At 55.8% G+C, this 11,651-nt stretch overlaps 1 protein-coding gene across 7 annotated transcripts in view; it reads right to left on the reverse strand.

Moving 5' to 3' along the window:
• The window catches only part of DOCK11 (dedicator of cytokinesis 11), a 68,597-nt gene that overhangs the window by 55,042 nt on the left and 1,904 nt on the right, over positions 1–11,651 (reverse strand). The window lies entirely within an intron of this gene.

Genomic DNA, 11,651 nt, shown 5'->3' on the forward strand with positions numbered 1-11,651 from the left:
GCTGCTCAGTGGGGCCAGCCATGCTCATGCCCCTGCAAACAGACCGGCAGAGTAAGGAGGAAGACATCATAGATACCTTTTGCCCTTTGTCCCACCCTAGTGCCCCGTGTCCCAGCATGGCTGGAGATAAAGCTTTAAGCCCTGGAAATGAGCTTTCAGAGTCTTAGTTTTGCTGAAGAGCTTGGTTGAAGCACACACCTCCTGGCATCCAGGAGCCTCGCGCTGCCCGCTGCTGTCACAGCAGCAGATGGAACCCATCACAGTCATTATCAGAGCAGAGGAAAAACTATTACACTAAAGTAATTAGAGTCTTAGAAACCACAAATTCCTCCACGGGGAAAGCCAATATCCAGGCACAAAGAGAGGCTGCCAGTCCAGCAACAAAATCAGCCTGTGTCTGCAGGAAAACACGTGCAGTGCTGTCAAAGGTTCTCTGGCACACACATGGCAGCTGAGTGGAGACCTCAGAGCAGCTTCCAGTGTCTGAAGGGGGCTACAAGGATGCTGGGGAGGGACGCGTCATCAGGGGCTGTAGAAACAGGGCAAGGGGTGATGGGTTCAGACTGAAACAGGGGAAGTCCAGGCTGGATTTATCAGGTTAGACAGGGGCAGCAGCCCCCAGCTCAAAGCACCGGGATCAAAATCAAAACCTGTGGGAAAACACCTCACGGGGGCAAAACCGAACCTGATTTTAAAGGGAGAGAACAGGAGCACGGTGCGCCTGCCCGGAGAAGCACACTCACCTCCTCCTTACCTCTGGGTAAGCATCACCCACCTCCTCCTTACCTCCAGGTAAGCATCACTCACCCCCTCCTTACCTCCAGGTAAGCATCACCCACCTCCTCCTTACCTCCAGGTAAGCATCACTCACCCCCTCCTTACCTCCAGGTAAGCATCACCCACCTCCTCCTTACCTCCAGGTAAGCATCACTCACCCCCTCCTTACCTCCAGGTAAGCATCACTCACCACCGGTTCAAGCCCCCCATACCAGCCTGTGCCCCAAAACACATGCTGCTTTCTCTGCCCTTCTGCATCTGCCCTGAGAACGTTGCCTCCCCCAGCACAAGGAAGAGGGTCGCAGGCCCCATCCAGGCTGGGTCACGAGGCTCCCCTTGGACAACACAGAGGGAAACAACAGCCTCTCTATTAGAGCAGTGACTCTTCACCAAGCAAGCTGGCTGACATTTGAACAGGAAATTCAATGAAACTACTGCAACAGAAACATGCCCACGGACACCAACGCAAGGCTCGGCTTTGGCCAAGCACGGGCACAAGGAAAACCCCAAGGAAAGGTCCTGATCCTCAGTGCCCTGCTTGTGGTGCTGCCCTCTGCCAGCCTGAGCACAAATCCCCACTAGACAGAAACCACCAGAGAGCCTGAAGGAAAGGCTGAGCGAGGGAGTTACCAATACCCAAGAGGGGGGAAATCTTTAGAAGTCAGATTCGCTTCTCACCTTTCTGCATCCATCTGCAAAGCTTATAAAATTCCTTGTATTTGCTTTCCAAACAAAGGCTCACGACAGCTGAGAACATTCACGTGGGAAGGACAGCAAAGGACATTTCTATTTTAGCTTTCATTGCCTGAAAACCAGCAGCCACCTGTGTTCTAGAGCTCCGCATCTGTATATAATACAAACATGCTGGTATTTTCATTATAAGAATACGATTAATTGACATTAATATGATTCTTCCCTGGGAGGGTGCTGAGGCGCTGGCACAGGGTGCCCAGAGGAGCTGTGGCTGCCCCATCCCTGGCAGTGTTCAAGGGCAGGTTGGACACAGGGGCTTGGAGCAAGCTGCTCCAGTGGAAGGGGTCCCTGCCCGTGGCAGGGGCTGGGGCTGGAGGAGCTTTAAGGTCCCTTCCAACCCAAACCAGGCTGGGGTTCTATTGACAGTGTTTTTCTGTGACTCTTTGCTCCCACAATTACAACAGGTACAATCCAAGTGAAGTGAATGTATGGGAAAAGTGAATGAAAAATGTTTAATTCAAGCCGCCCAGCTCTCGCAGCCTGCCTCCAGAGCAGAGCCGCTCCAGCCCTCGCAGCATCACCGGGGGGGGGCACCTTTAACCAATGTGCTTGTCCCCAAGCGCTGACACAAGCTCCATGGTGGCTGCCACCGCATGTTTCCCATTGTACAGCGGAAGCCAAGCCCAGAGCAAACCCTGACCCAGCACGGGAGCTGCATCACCATCAACTTCAGCATCTCAGGGCGCCAACAGCCAGCACAGAGACACCAACACGCACGGCTCCATCCCCACCCAGCTCCACCAGCCCTGCAGTGCTTCCTCTGTGCCTTCCTCTGCACAGCCCTGAGGCCATGGGGTTTTCTCACTTCCTCAGAAACAAAGCTCTACCCCGTGCATGCACCCAGCTCACAAAGTACCTGCAGACACAAGGGACAGGAATATTAAGACTCCAGGGAGACCTTAGAGCAGCTCCAGTGCCTGAAGGGGCTGCAAGAAACCTGGAGAGGGGCTTGGGACAAGGGATGTAGGGACAGGCCAAGGGGAATGGCTTTAACCTGCCCGAGGGGAGACTGAGATGAGCTCTTAGGCAGAAGCTCTTCCCTGTGAGGGTGCTGAGGCGCTGGCACAGGGTGCCCAGAGAAGCTGTGGCTGCCCCATCCCTGGCAGTGTTCAAGGGCAGGTTGGACACAGGGGCTTGGAGCAAGCTGCTCCAGTGGAAGGGGTCCCTGCCCGTGGCAGGGGCTGGAGCTGGAGGAGCTTTAAGGTCCCTTCCAACCCAACCCAGGCTGGGGTTCTGCAATTAAATTGATGGTTGTTTAGAGGAGCTAAAAGGAGAGGAGGAAATCACATGGCCCACGGGTCCATATTAATGTATTATCTCAGGCTTTACAACACTGCCCCATAATTTAGCAAGCATTTTACAGCTCCCCTATTTCCTGCCTCTGCTGTTGCAACCCTGTAACGCACTAAGGTGGAAAACTCAACAAAGGCCTGATTTTGAAACAGTTCCCAAGGGGCAAAATAGGTGAAACGCACAGAAAACAGGAGGAAAAGGCAACCTGGGGAACTTGTTCAAACATAGAGGGGACAAAACCAGAAGCGTACAAGTACTCTTTGGACATACCGGTCACCATCATCACTCCCGAGGCTGGCAGCAGCCTAGGGCAGAACAGGACCATTCCCCACTGCAATGCGCAGACTGGAAACTGAGGATGCCTCGCAGGCAGCAAAGAGAACTCCCCATTTCTTATGTGGCTCATGGAACCTGGCAGGACATGGGAGAATTTAAATGGAACTGAGAAAATTCACTTGGCAAACAGCATGGGCACATGGAGCTGAGACATTTCTACCCACAGCGAAGCTTTCCAAAGGCAGGGATACAGAGATCTCTACTCAGGGCTCTCTCAAATCATGCGGTCTTTAACAGCTTTCTGGTTTTAAACAGCACATTTGCGGCTCTTCCCTTTTTCTGCCCCCAGCTCCTGCACTCCCATCTGATCCCATGGCTCTGCTCCGATTCCAGCTTGCAGGAAGGATGCAGAGCTGAGTTGCACACAGAATTCATCCTTCCAGCAACCCAGGCATAAGAAAGAACAATGAAAAGCAGGGTACCCTGAGCTTGGTCATCCAGTGCCTGCAACCACCACAACCCTGTGCAAAGGCAGAGTAAAGTCTGTACCCCAAAGACTTGGCATTCAAAAGCACAGGAGAGGGAAGAGGTGGAATGGGAAACGAGGGAGGCAGAGCAAGCGGAGGCAGTGTGAGTCAGCACACATGGCAGCAGGCACAACTGATGCAGCCCTGCTGCTGCCAGGAGGTTTGTGGGCTCCTCAGCAAAGCCATGTGGATTCCCATAGAGGGAATCAGGAGGGAGACGAGGAAGCAGCTCTCAGCAGGTGATGGGGAGGTTGTGCCCATGAGCTTGCTGCACACCCAGGATTCGGTGGATGGAACAGCAGGGCCCAGGGTGGGATGTGCAGAGATGGGCTGTGGTAAAACCACAAGGATGAAAAGTAATCAATGAAGCTGGGTATGAGGAGGCCAAAACTACTTTTACACTGGCCAGAGAGAAAGAAGATTAAAAAAGCAGGAGGAACACCCAGACAGGAACCCTGGCTGTGCTGAAGGCACAAAACCACTGAGCTTGAGAACCATGGAACCCCAGCCTGGGTTGGGTTGGAAGGGACCTTAAAGCTGCTCCAGCTCCAACCCCTGCCACGGGCAGGGACCCCTTCCACTAGAGCAGCTTGCTCCAAGCCCCTGTGTCCAACCTGGCCTTGAACACTGCCAGGGATGGGGCAGCCACAGCTTCTCTGGGCACCCTGTGCCAGCGCCTCAGCACCCTCACAGGGAAGAGCTTCTGCCTAAGAGCTCATCTCAGTCTCTCCTCGGGCAGGTTAAAGCCATTCCCCTTGGCCTCCTCTGGCCTCGCTCCAACAGCTCCACATCCCTCTTGTGTTGTTGCCCCAGAGCTGGATCAGAACTGCGGGCAGGGGAGGTTGTCTCAAAGCACCTCACAGACCCACACCTCCCTCCTGCATTGACGGCCATGGGCGGCAGCAGAACCTCATGTGGGCACCACGACGGGCAGGCTGGGGGCTGGGTTTTGGGACTGGGATGTCTTTTCCCAGTGTAATGCCCAACTCTGCAGTGACAAAGCGAGTGTCTGCAGTCATCAGCGCTGCCCCCGAGCGTGGCGCAGCATCAGTGCAAGATGCCAGCTTGAGGCAGTCTTGAAGAAACAGCCATTTGACACACAAACATCTACCTGTCGTTATTAGGCCTGGCAAATAGAACTAATTCAGGCTTTGAAATGTCTTCAAATTGGCTTACAGATCACAGGAAGTCAGGATAATCAGCGTATGGCTCTTCATTTCCCTTCCACTCACTCAGAAGTGGACTCCACACTTCACATCCTTTAGGAGATCACATTTTGAAACCTAGCTCTGCAGCCACAAGGGCCAGGAATGCTGTTCTCTTCCTGAAAGCTCAAGATCCTGGAGTAATCACTTGAGCAAAGGAAACCGCCCTCAGAAAGAAACTGCAGTGAAGTGCTAGAGCTGCTACAGCACCTCCGAAAACGATGCCCTGAGCAAATCAACAGGAAAAGCACCATTGGAGGCGAGCGGTAGCTGGGGCACGGCTCATCTCCGGCACAAGGCGATGCTTGAGGTGGTCCAGCATGGGTGCCCACAGGGCACTGAATTAGGGCCAGCATCTGGGCTTGCTTCTGGTACCTTTTTACCTCTCACTGAGTGAGAGCTCAGCACAGACCTCCACAGCATCGCCAGTGCCCTGCAGTCCCACGTGTCCCTCGCTGCCCACGTACATCCTGGCTCAGATCCAGCCCTGCCGCACGAGGAGCGGGCAGAGGGATCGGTCCAGCCCCACGTCAGCGGAGCTGCTCCCGCATCCAGCTGAGCATCTGCCGCAGACCAGAGACACGGGGACACGGCACAGCGTTGACGCTCTCCTCCCAAAATAACTGCGCTGATAGGAAGTGGAAAAAGCACTGGGTTCTATGGGACGGCCAAATTGCTGCCGGCTACAACCCCTCAAAGCATTCTGTAAGCAAAGGCACGCTAAAAAAAGGAAAACAGTAATTACAATGACAATAATACATGTTATTTATACAAGTTCTTCACTGGCGCATCCCAAAGTGCTTTTCAGATGTCACTGGCACTTCATCACTTATTTATGTAGTATCAGTTTTATATTTAGTATCCCGTTCCAGAATAGCCGGCTTCAGAACATCTGAGAGCCATTAATCACAACAGCACAGCCCTCCCCTTCCTGCCTCTCTTCAAGACTCTTGTTTTTCACTCAAGAAACCACTTGTGCAGGGGCCAAGCCAAGCAGGAGAAACGCTCCCCAGCTCCTCCGAGACATGGAGGGAGCCAGGCAGTGGAGAGAGGCTTCATACGATCATGGAATGGTTTCTGTTGGAAGGGACCTTAAGATCATCCACCTCCAACCCCTGCCACGGGCAGGGACCCCTTCCACTGGAGCAGCTTGCTCCAAGCGCCTGTGTCCAACCTGGCCTTGAACACTGCCAGGGATGGGGCAGCCACAGCTTCTCTGGGCACCCTGTGCCAGCGCCTCAGCACCCTCACAGGGAAGAGCTTCTGCCTAAGAGCTCAGCTCAGTCTCCCCTCGGGCAGGTTAAAGCCATTCCCCTTGGCCTGTCCCTACAGGCCCTTGTCCCAAGCCCCTCTCCAGGTTTCTTGCAGCCCCTTCAGGCACTGGAGCTGCTCTCAGGTCTCCCCTTCAGGAGCCTTCTCTTCTCCAGGCTGCCCCAGCCCAGCTCTCTCAGCCTGGCTCCAGGGCAGAGCTGCTCCAGCCCTTGCAGCATCTCCATGGCCTCCCCAGCTCAAGCAGGACTTGCCCAAGCCCCTGCAGCAGCAGCAGGGGAGAACGGAGCAGGAAGCCACAGCACAGCCTTGGGTTGCCTCAGCAGCACAAACAGCCCAGCGGGGACGTCAAACCCCAGAGATGGTGCTGGTGGTTTGAGCATCTCAGGAAGTTGTTGGCCTCAGCCTCCATCTTGGCTCCATCTCCAGGCTGCAGGCAACGGCTGCAGCATCAAACCCTCCTCTCCTCAGCAGTTTCAGGGATGGTCCAGTGCCTAAAGGGGCTGCAGGAAACCTGGAGAGGTTTGGACAAGGGATGTAGGGACAGGCCAAGGGGAATGGCTTTAACCTGCCCGAGGGGAGACTGAGCTGAGCTTTTAGGCAGAAGCTCTTCCCTGGGAGGGTGCTGAGGTGCTGGCACAGAGTGCCCAGAGAAGCTGTGGCTGCCCCATCCCTGGCAGTGTTCAAGGGCAGGTTGGACACAGATGCTTGGAGCAAGCTGCTCTAGTGGAAGGTGTCCCTGCCCATGGCATGGCATTGGAACTGAATGAGCTCTAAGGTCCCTTCCAACCCAACCCATGCTGTGGTCCTGTGGCACTTGGAGATGACCAGGTCCTAACGCTGCACAGGAGATACTTCATCCTCCTGGCTGCACCCACGCAGTGTCCCCTCCCTGGGGGCCAGGCTGCCGTGGGGATGCACTCCCAGCGCTCAGCCAGGAGCAGGGATTGCCCTGGACCGAAGCAGGCAGCATCTCCCTCCAGCTGGAAGTGCTCCCAAGGGCCAGCCCCGTGGCAGGAGATATTAATAGGGGAGAGAAAAAAACGCATTTCAGCAAGAAAGCAGAGAGAGGTGAGAAAAGGGTCAGGAAGGAGCAGAGCTGACCCCATTAGAGAGCCAGTGGGAGGCAGGGAGAAGCTGTAAAGACAAGTCAGGGCTGTGCTGAAGGAAAGAGGAGCCAGCAAGGAAGAGCTTTGATTTGTACCTTTTAAGGGATGAAAGAGATGGAGGGTGTTGGTGGCAGGAAACGCGCTCCAGCGTTCCGAAGATGACAGCCGTGGCCGTAATGGATACTGAGCTACCCTTTCCTTCCCTGGACACAACAGGAGCGAGGCCAATCAAGCAGGGATGTAAAGCACACGCGTGCCCCCAGCCTGGCTGCTGTTCAGCGGCTGAGTGTGACCGTGACTTGCATTCTCAGGCCATGGAAACGTCAAAAGCTTCATGCAGTTTTGCATCATTAGAGGTAATAACTCAGCTGCAAAGGGCTAAGCGAAACGCTGCAAGAGCCACCGAGCTGCAGCTATAAAGGGCTCCCCAATAGGCATGACAGCAGGCAGGCCATGCTCAAACACCTCTGCTCCTGGGAGGGATCTCTGCAAACATCTCCAGATAACACAGGAGGCTGAAACAAAGCCCGAGAGCATCCCCTCAGCGGATGCAGGGTGCACCAAAGCCCCAGCCGCATTGCTGGCATTTGCTGCACCACCAGCAGCCATCTGGTCCAGGCGTTTCAGTGCACTGACGGTGGGAGGGCAGATGCTGGCAGTGCAGGGACTCCTCCATCTTCACGACACCGGCCCTAGCACAGAACAAACCACTCTTGGCCTGGCCCAGCCAGTGCCAAAGCCCCAGCCACACGGCCAGCAGGACATGGGAAGAAATCTATGCAAACACGTGTAAGGCCTGGGTGCTTTAGTTCCTTCCCAGAGCTTGCCTACAGTGGGCAGGAGGACACATCCACTGAAGTGATGCTGGGGAAGGATGAGATCGAGTGCCATCAAAAGCTGTCATAGCCTCCAAAAACCTCAAGAAATGGATGCATTGACTACAGCTCATCCTACAGCACCCGTTCCTCTGCGCACTGGTGTGCCTGGGGGAGCAAGGGATTGCTTCCTTCCCCCTGCACTGGGTGTTGGTAGGAGACACGCTGGGGATTTGCTAAGTGGCCCCCAATGACAGCACCGTGGGCTCGGGGCTGCGCTCCCCTCCATGGAACAGCGCCCTTCATCCACTGCGTGACCGGGGTATGCGCAGGACACATCCATGGCACACGCTGTGCCACGGCACCCAGCCAGCACCCGCCTAAACTCAGCCCCTTCCAGCACCCAGCGAGCCCCACGTCAGGGAAGGACGTGATTAATGTTAGGAATGCACTGAAGGGTTTCTGGAGTAAACCCTTGTGAGCAAGCATCTCCCCTTGAGCACCTCCGCAGAGCCTGCCCCGCCTGGACCGACAGCACCGCTTACACGGGGGCAGGAGCTCCTCCCGTGCTCACGCACATCTCTTTCTCCATGCACACTATGCAAACACAGCATGCTGATTACCCCCGGGGGGGGACACAACACATGCCCGTATTCTGTGTCTCTCTTGAGTGCCAAGAGCGCTACAAACGCTGCATGTAAAGTCTTCACATTGATCAAAGTGAATTTAGCTTATTAAGGGAGGATTCTATGCAGGAAGCTGACTTCTTCCGCATAGGCATAAATTCAGACACTAATAATACAGTTTAAGCTGCAAAAAAAACCAACCAAAACACACAGAAAGAACAAAATGCCTTTTTGCCTCCAGTCAAAACCTTCTTAGTATCACCATTAAGGAGCTTTTTATCGCCTTTTTGAGCCTGCCTGAAACTGAGCCCCCCCTACGAGCCCAGCCCAGCCCGGATCAAACAAAACCCAGCTCCTCCCGGCACAGTGCCCATGGTGAGGGGTTCCAGGGGGCACATCCTGCAGCACCACACAGCACAGGGAGCAGGCGCTGGGTTTGAATACCCCATCCCTGGCAGTGTTCAAGGGCAGGTTGGACACCGGGGCTTGGAGCAAGCTGCTCCAGTGGAAGGGGTCCCTGCCCATGGCAGGGATTGGAGCTGGAGGAGCTCTAAGCTCCCTTCAGACCTGTGTCTGTGGTTCTATGATAGTGCCTTGCAACGCTCTCGTGGCCGCTCAGGTCCTGTGTCGGGCAGCACCTCGGCGCTGGCTCCTCCTGCCTCGCTGCACGACTTTCCCATTAACACTCAGCAACATCCCGAGCGTGGAGAGGATGGGAAGGGGGAGATTGCACTGAAGGTCTGAGCCAAAACCACCCCTGTCTATCCACTGCCAAGGGTCCCTGGCTGCAACCCTTGAGGTCGAGCCTTCATGGCTCTCCCAGCTCTGCCCAGCACTTCGCACCCTGGCACAGGGTTTTACTGTGGTGCCCAGGGTATCTCTTGGTGAAGGACGGTTTAAGTTATCACACTGAGGCTTGGCTGCTCCCCTCCTTCCCCTAATCTTCACTTTGCTCTCTGCTCGCATGCCATTTATCCCACCTGCCAACTCAACGCTTCGGCTCCGTTTGTCTGTTTGTTTAAACAGTGACACTGGCTGTCAGTTATCCTGCCAAAACTCCGTCCCCGAGCTCCAATCTGCAGCACACATCAGGGACCATTGGAAGCTGCCATTGATACAGCCTGCGCCGCAGCACAGGCGCACCGAGCACCGCGGCTCCCACATGCTGGCTGCTCCCAGCTCCGCTCCGCAGGGCTCTGCCTGCTCACAAGGGGTTCCTGAACTCCTTTTCCTCACCAGGACCTCCCTCACACAGCCTGCCTGTGAGCACGACACACGGCCGGAACAGCACCCAGGATGCTGGAACACCAGTGCAGTTAAAGGGAAAAAAAGAGCCCCAGCTCTGGGGCAGCAGCACAAGAGGGACATGGAGCTGTTGGAGCGAGGCCAGAGGAGGCCATGGGGATGCTGCAAGAGCTGGAGCAGCTCTGCTCTGGAGCCAGGCTGAGAGAGCTGGGCTGGGTCAGCCTGGAGAAGAGAAGGGTCCTGAAGGGGAGACCTGAGAGCAGCTCCAGTGCCTGAAGGGGCTGCAGGAAAGCTGGAGAGGGGCTTGGAACAAGGGCCTGTAACTGGATGAGCTTTAAGGTCCCTTCCAACACAAGCCAGTCTGGGACACTGTGATCCTCCCCCACCCACAGGGCCTGAAGTTCCTCTGAGCTCCCCACCGCAGCCCTCACTTATTCTCACTGCTATGGCTCTGGATCACAGCTCCACTGATAGCACGACAGGAACAGCACTGGTCCAAAGCGTGGGACACGGGTACCCCAGGACACCTCGGGAAGGCACAACCTCCCCTTCCTCTGGTGCCCGACCAGCGCCACATCCAGTGCTTCCCTTTCACACACATGAAGGAGCTGACTCTGCCACCAACTTCCCTGCAGCCCAAAGAGAAGTGTAAATATCCTCCCGGTGCCGGACAGGCGTAAATGGAAACGCAGGAACAGAAATCAGACGACATGAACTTCACGTCACCTGCAGGACAGCAGGCTTGAAGCTGCATCATCCCGCACATCACGCCTGCTCAGGCTGGTCACGCAGAGCACAGTGCTCCGGGCTGGATGAGTCTCCTCTAGCACAGATTATGCTCCACGCAAGCTGCCTGCGTCCCTGACACCGAAAGCCTTCCTCACTGAGACATTTCCATTTACGAGTGTTTCATTCACTGCCCACAAAGGGCTCCTCACTCCAGACGGCTCCTGGTCTCCAGGGAGCACCCTGAAGGCCCAAAATGCTAAGCTCAGTGTACGCACTGAAACAGCCCTACAGTGACCACTCCGTGCATGGAGCTGCATGTGCTGGTACCTGCAGCATTAGCTCTGCTCCCTGCTGGAGACAGCCAAGGTACCCGACAGGGTCACCGGGGGACAGGCAGGGTGTCCCTAAAGGCTCTGGGAGCGTTAAACTATTCATAGAATCACAGAACCCCAGCCTGGTTTGGGCTGGAAGGGACCTTAAAGCTCCTCCAGCTCCAACCCCTGCCACGGGCAGGGACCCCTTCCACTAGAGCAGCTTGCTCCAAGCCCCTGTGTCCAACCTGCCCTTGAACACTGCCAGGGATGGGGCAGCCACAGCTTCTCTGGGCACCCTGTGCCAGCGCCTCAGCACCCTCACAGGGAAGAGCTTCTGCCTGAGAGCTCATCTCAGTCTCCCCTCGGGCAGGTTCAAGCCATTCCCCTTGGCCTGTTGCTCCGTGTTCACTTGCTTTTGTTGATGTTCCATCTCCTGCTGGACCCAGGCCGCAGGAAGGGGATGGGATGTCCAGGACATGCAATTCCAGTCTGCCTCAGACAGCCTGAAAGCCTCAGCTCACACCACCTCAGGACACAGCATGCTGCAGCCTGCACCAGCCCCTGCTCCCCATGCTGGGGCCTGGGTCTCAAGGAGGGTGCAGGCGAGCAGGGGACGTGCCCACACCGTGCTCTGCAGCTGCCCAGCTCAGCAGCGCCAAGGCTGAGCCTCACCTTGGGAATGGGATCAGAAACAAGGGCTTTTCATCTCCCCC

The sequence above is a fragment of the Pezoporus wallicus genome, unplaced genomic scaffold (assembly GCF_028554395.1).
Source record: "Pezoporus wallicus isolate ANWC-B61680 ecotype Strahan unplaced genomic scaffold, APGP_CSIRO_Pwel_v1 contig_6217, whole genome shotgun sequence".
Classification (NCBI taxonomy): Eukaryota; Metazoa; Chordata; class Aves; order Psittaciformes; family Psittacidae; genus Pezoporus; species Pezoporus wallicus.